The 5,575-nt window shown below is 31.9% G+C and overlaps 1 pseudogene across 1 annotated transcript; it reads left to right on the forward strand.

Annotated features, from left to right (window-relative positions):
- Window positions 1-439: 439 nt before the first annotated feature.
- LOC143238585 (betaine--homocysteine S-methyltransferase 1-like) lies at window positions 440-5,337 on the forward strand (annotated as a pseudogene). Its single transcript, XR_013020657.1, has 8 exons — window positions 440-597; window positions 1,750-1,882; window positions 2,056-2,174; window positions 2,656-2,847; window positions 3,345-3,492; window positions 3,730-3,910; window positions 4,546-4,775; window positions 4,915-5,337. The product of XR_013020657.1 is annotated as a betaine--homocysteine S-methyltransferase 1-like (transcript).
- Window positions 5,338-5,575: the final 238 nt, after the last annotated feature.

The following is a 5,575-nucleotide window of genomic DNA, read 5'->3' on the forward strand; positions in this document are numbered from 1 at the left end:
TCCCAAACAAACAAACAAACTGGAACAATCCTTCAAAACACGACTAAAACACAATCGTAACATTATCTTTAATTTTTTTTATAGATTTTTCAAAATATATCAGTGAACATGATTTAAAACTCATTCTATTATGATTAACTTGAAAGTTCCCTTGACTGTGATTAGCCCCTACATTGAAGCTCTATAGTAAACACAGTCGTGTTGCTGATGCTTCGCTTTTGGTCGAGTCCATTTGGTTAAGGTAAAGAGGTATACGTAAAAATAATTCCGAAATTAGTATCTGTAATGGGAGATGATTGTACGGATAAACTATATTTCATATCAGGAGCCTAAATAAAACAATGATGAAATTTAACTTCTTTTACCTATCTAAGAACGGTTATCTAATATTATTCCTTACCTATGCTTGAAAATGGGAATAGTTAATCACATGACAATCACTGCCTCCTCTGGTATAAATAACGTTTAGCATCACCATATCACTCTCGTCAAAGTTGGAGGAAGTGGGAGTGTGAAATATTAATAACCAATAGACGAACAGGAAGAAAAGAAAGACGCCAAAAATTTTATATAATGGGACCTGTTCAAGATAACAAAGTAAGTAACCACCAATGTTTATTGCGAACTTGTTTCACTTAACCATTAAAAATTAATTTGAGGGAAACAACGAGTTTAGTAGATCGCAAAGCTTTGAACTTTAATAAAGCTGTTAACAATTGAGGATATTTACTGTCGAAACTAAGAACTGTTATAAAATGACATGTATTCATACGTTCACTTCATTTGTTTTATGTGTATTTCACAATTATAAGTTATAACTGTCAGAATAGCAGCCTGTAATAAATGAATTCAGTTTTCGTTTGCAGTTTCTATTGTAGTGCTAATACATACTTCATTGCATGTATTTTCACTAACAGTATTGTGTGCGCGAACATATTCTAGGAGAAAGAATAGTTAAACGTATTGCTTCCAAGTTTCAAGAAGAGGTAATATTTATAAATTGCAAATCGTTTGGAGAAAATTATAATATTCTTGTAATATCTAAGTTTAAACAAAACTGCACTATTGGAGAAATAGTGTGGTTAACGTATTATACAGTTTCCTTCTGTCATTCACGAGTTTTTGTTAATAATAGCAAGAATATGTGATCTGTTAGTGTTAGATAACACTTGACAAAATAACTGTTTATCATAAGGAGATGTACGCTTATAGGGGGAAATAGGTATATAGGGGCGTGATTTGTAGAATCAAAGTTTCTGCATGTAAATATTAACATTTGTAAACAGTCTGAATTTATAATTTCTTGTTTTACCGTTCCAATTATCCAATTATATCCGCTCCTTAATCCTAATTTTTAAATTTTATTTTAAAATCAAAATTATTTGTGGATTTACCTAATAAAACATGTGGGTAATAACACTTGAAATTAATCTGTGCTGAAACCAACTGTGTTATTTAAGAAAAAGTAAATCTCTTCAGTGGTTTCGAAACTTATCTGTTGCCAATGAAAACTGTTTATGGACAACACTTGTAAGTCAGTGAATTTTAGCTATTATATACCCTTTTGTTTTATACGTGTATTTTCCATATTATTGGAATATCAAATTACTGACATGACTGATAATTTTGGTGTAATTAATAAGGAACTTTCTTTGATCAGAAATTAATATCTTTGACTTTAACAAAAAGCTTTTATATTAAAGTTATTGAATTTGAACTGAATCAAGTTTCTTCTTTTTACTAATAAAGAAGGGATTACTGCAACGTTTGGAAGAGGGAGTGGTCATTGGTGATGGAGGATTTGTGTTTGCTTTGGAGAAACGAGGTTATGTGAAAATAGGACCTTCGACACCTGAAGCATGTGTCGAGAATCCAGAAGCTGGTAAGAAAATTTAGGGATATTCATAATAATACCAATAACTTTAACAACGATGCCTTATTCTCAACCACTAGCATCTTGAGAACGTTTATAACGTTATGAATACTTGCCATTAAAATGCTAATTCTTATTCCTTTTTTACATTTCATATTTATTTTATATTTTATGTTTCGTAGTGCGTCAACTTCATAAAGAATTTCTAAGAGCTGGTTCAGATGTAATGCAAGCCTTCACATTTTATGCCAGTGATGATAAACTAGCAAACAGGGGAAACGAAGCTGGAACAAAATTCACAGTAAGTGTGTGGTCATGATACTTACATTTGTTGCTTGAAAACAATTTCACTTACTTTGCCAGCTTTGCAGTTCTAATTATGTTAGAGAAAGAAGGTGCAAGAACTTCCAAACAAAGAGTGTACTTGATTTCTCCAGTGAATGATTTTCTTTTTCCTTCTTTAGGTTTAAGTTTCTAAAGGACAGGCTCATGTGGGGTGTTGCCCAAAAGTAACGAAACTCACTAAAGACTTTTTAGTATCTTCTCACCTCTTCCTTTCCTAGGGTGATGTCTTCCTGTGTGTATCTCAGCTAGTCCTGACAAAAGTTGTTAGCAATGAATAATAGAGAAGATGTATACTGGGGTTATGTTTAGTGAGTAACAATTTTGCATCCCCAGAATTTGCGTTATGGGGTAAGTGAAAAAAATCAAGGAAAAAGTTTTGAATCAAATATTGGTTCGGGGGAAAATTATAGCTCTATTCTTCTGGTATTTCTTTTCAGGGGAGTGACATAAATAAAGCAGCATGCAAACTTGCTCGAGAAGTGGCAGAAGAAAGTGACTGCCTTGTTGCTGGTGGACTTTCTCAAACCCCAACCTATCTGTCGGGCAGGAATAAAGAGAAGGTGCAGGAAGAATTTCGAAAACAGGTCGCAGTGTTCACTGAAAATGGAGTCGATTTTCTTATCTGTGAGGTATAGTACACTTATGAATTTCTCTAGTGCTGAATTTCTTCGTTAATAAGAAAACTTGAGCTGTTGAGTTATTCAGAAACTTTTCAACTTTCTAAGCATAAAGAGAATGGGGTAACTGAAATAAAAAACCCAACTTAATATTTCGTATTGAATATTATTAGATACATTGTTCTATACATACACAACATTGTGATGAAATCTCATTTAAGGTATAAATATGACTAAATTTCTCCTATCTATGCTGTTTCCAAATGAGTAATACATTGTTACATTTTTTTTTAAAAGTTTAGATAAATATGTACAAAAATAAATGCTACTTGATCTTTGTGGTCGGATGAATCTGAATGAGATTTCTCCTCCAAGATTACTATTTTAATGTGTTTACAAACTGGTTCCATATAAATTTAACAAATTCATTTACACAAATTAAGGGCTTTGATTGGTTTCAATTCAAAACTTTTTTCTTGTAAAGAATTACTCAAGTCTTTCTTTTGCAGTATTTTGAACATGTTGAAGAGATAGTGTGGGCTATTGAAGTCTGCAAGGAGACAAAGTTACCTGTGGCAGCTACCATGTGTATTGGTCCTGAAGGTGACCTTCATCATACCTCGTGTGGAGAGTGTGCAATAAAGTTGGTTAAAGCAGGTACTCGTCAATTTTTTTTCTTTTTTGTCTTGTCTTGTAAAATAATGTTCAACCCATTTCTTAAGTTTGCTCTATACAATCCTAAGCATTATATAGTGTAGGTTTTGTCAAATAATGTGCTTTGATTAATCTTTGTTAGTTTTCAAACTTGTACTTGTACTTTTCACAACAATGTTTTGGGTGTTTTTTGTATTACTACAATATTTATGTGCTTCTAATCTCGTTTTTATCACGAAGGTGCTGATGTAATAGGAGTAAATTGCCACTTTGATCCATTTGTATCCTTGAATCTGTGAAACTTATGAAGAAAGCTCTGGATGTTGAAGGACTCAAAGCCTACCTTATGTGTCAGCCTACAGCATTTCTTACTCCTGATGCAGGAAAACAGGGCTTTATTGACCTTCCAGAATTTCCATTTGTTAAGTTGATTGTACCTAAACTCGAAACATAACTTTAGAAATTCTAAAGTCTTAAATTGCAGTCAGTATGTTCTGAGTATGGAAAATTGCAATATTAATACGAAATATATAACAACAAAACGTATATTTTAAAGTTCAATTTTAATTATGTACTTACTAATAGGAAGAACTTTTGAAATTATATTTCTCTTTATAGAATGACTGCAATACAAATAATTTGTAGCTTCTTCAAATGTAATACATTGTATTAAAACAAACTCTAATAGGATATTTTGTAACATGGCAGACGATTGCGGTAATATCATTAGCTAAAATAATGCTGCACTGATTTAGTTATTAAGACTTTTTTGCCAAAAATTCACATTGATAGACAATGATTCGGATATTCCTAATTGCAAGACATGGAGCTTCATGATCTACAACTTTACGTCGTATTTTCAAATCAAAGCTCTTATTTAAAGAAAGTATTGTGATGCAGTATCTAAAGTTATTGTCGTAAAATATATATTTTAAAATGGTAAATTATTATCCAAAATGGAGACTGTGAGAAGGTTTCATAATTAAATTTACATAGTTCAGATAAGAGAAGATAAATTTCCAAAAATACGTTATTTACTGTTGGCTTTTATATTCAGCATTGGAACCGAGGATTTGTTCAAGGTGGGACATACATCGTTTTGCTAGGGAAGCCTATAATCTTGGAGTCCGTTACATTGGTGGATGTTGTGGTTTTGAACCATATCACATCCGTGCTATTTCAGAAGAACTTGCAGAAGAAAGGGGGAAGAAACCCAAAGCATCGGAGAAACATGACATGTGGGGTGAAGGGCTGAGGATGCATACCAAACCTTGGGTTAGAGCAAGGTAATGATTTAGTGTATAGATGGATAATGTGAGGAGAAACTTGTTCTATTTAACCATCTGTGAATTTTTAAGGAAGTTTTTCTTATCTTTAATTAGGAAATAATACTGTGGTTACTATTTCTCCCATTTTGTTTTTCAGAGCTCGTCGTACATATTGGGAGAAGATTAACCCTTCTTCTGGACGCCCGTTTTCTGCTTCTTGTTCAAAACCCGATAACTGGGGAATAACAGCTGGATCAAAAGAATTGAAACAACATTCAGAAGGGACAACGACTGAAGAACTTCAAGAGGTCTTCTCGTATATAAATTCTTAAGTTTTAATTTGTAATAATTCTTGCTATATATTAAACTTTAAATGTTCCCGAACTATATGCATACTCTAAAATGCATACCAAGAAATGCTTAATTAAGTTTATTTTAAATATATTTTTGAGATGTCTTTTTCCCAATTGTATATGCACATATATTTGTTTTCTAAGTACTGCAAATAATCTTCTTTTCTTTTGTCTTAACAGGTTCATGTGTGCTTAGTTTGATTATTAAAAACTACTATACAAAATTCGATCAGTTTCAGGAATTACTTGCCAACATATTTATTGAATGGAAGCTTTTAAGCTTCTTTGATAAATATCTCGTTATGTGATTAGATTTGATGTAAATCTTATATTACATGCACAATGTAGAACATTTTGAAAATGGAACAGTTAAATATATTTAAAATACAAAACATATAACAGTGACAAGATACGTCAAAATTACGTCAATTAAATACTTGCATATATAGACTTCATAGTTTCTAA

The sequence above is a fragment of the Tachypleus tridentatus genome, chromosome 13, assembly GCF_004210375.1.
Source record: "Tachypleus tridentatus isolate NWPU-2018 chromosome 13, ASM421037v1, whole genome shotgun sequence".
In the NCBI taxonomy this organism is placed as follows: Eukaryota; Metazoa; Arthropoda; class Merostomata; order Xiphosura; family Limulidae; genus Tachypleus; species Tachypleus tridentatus.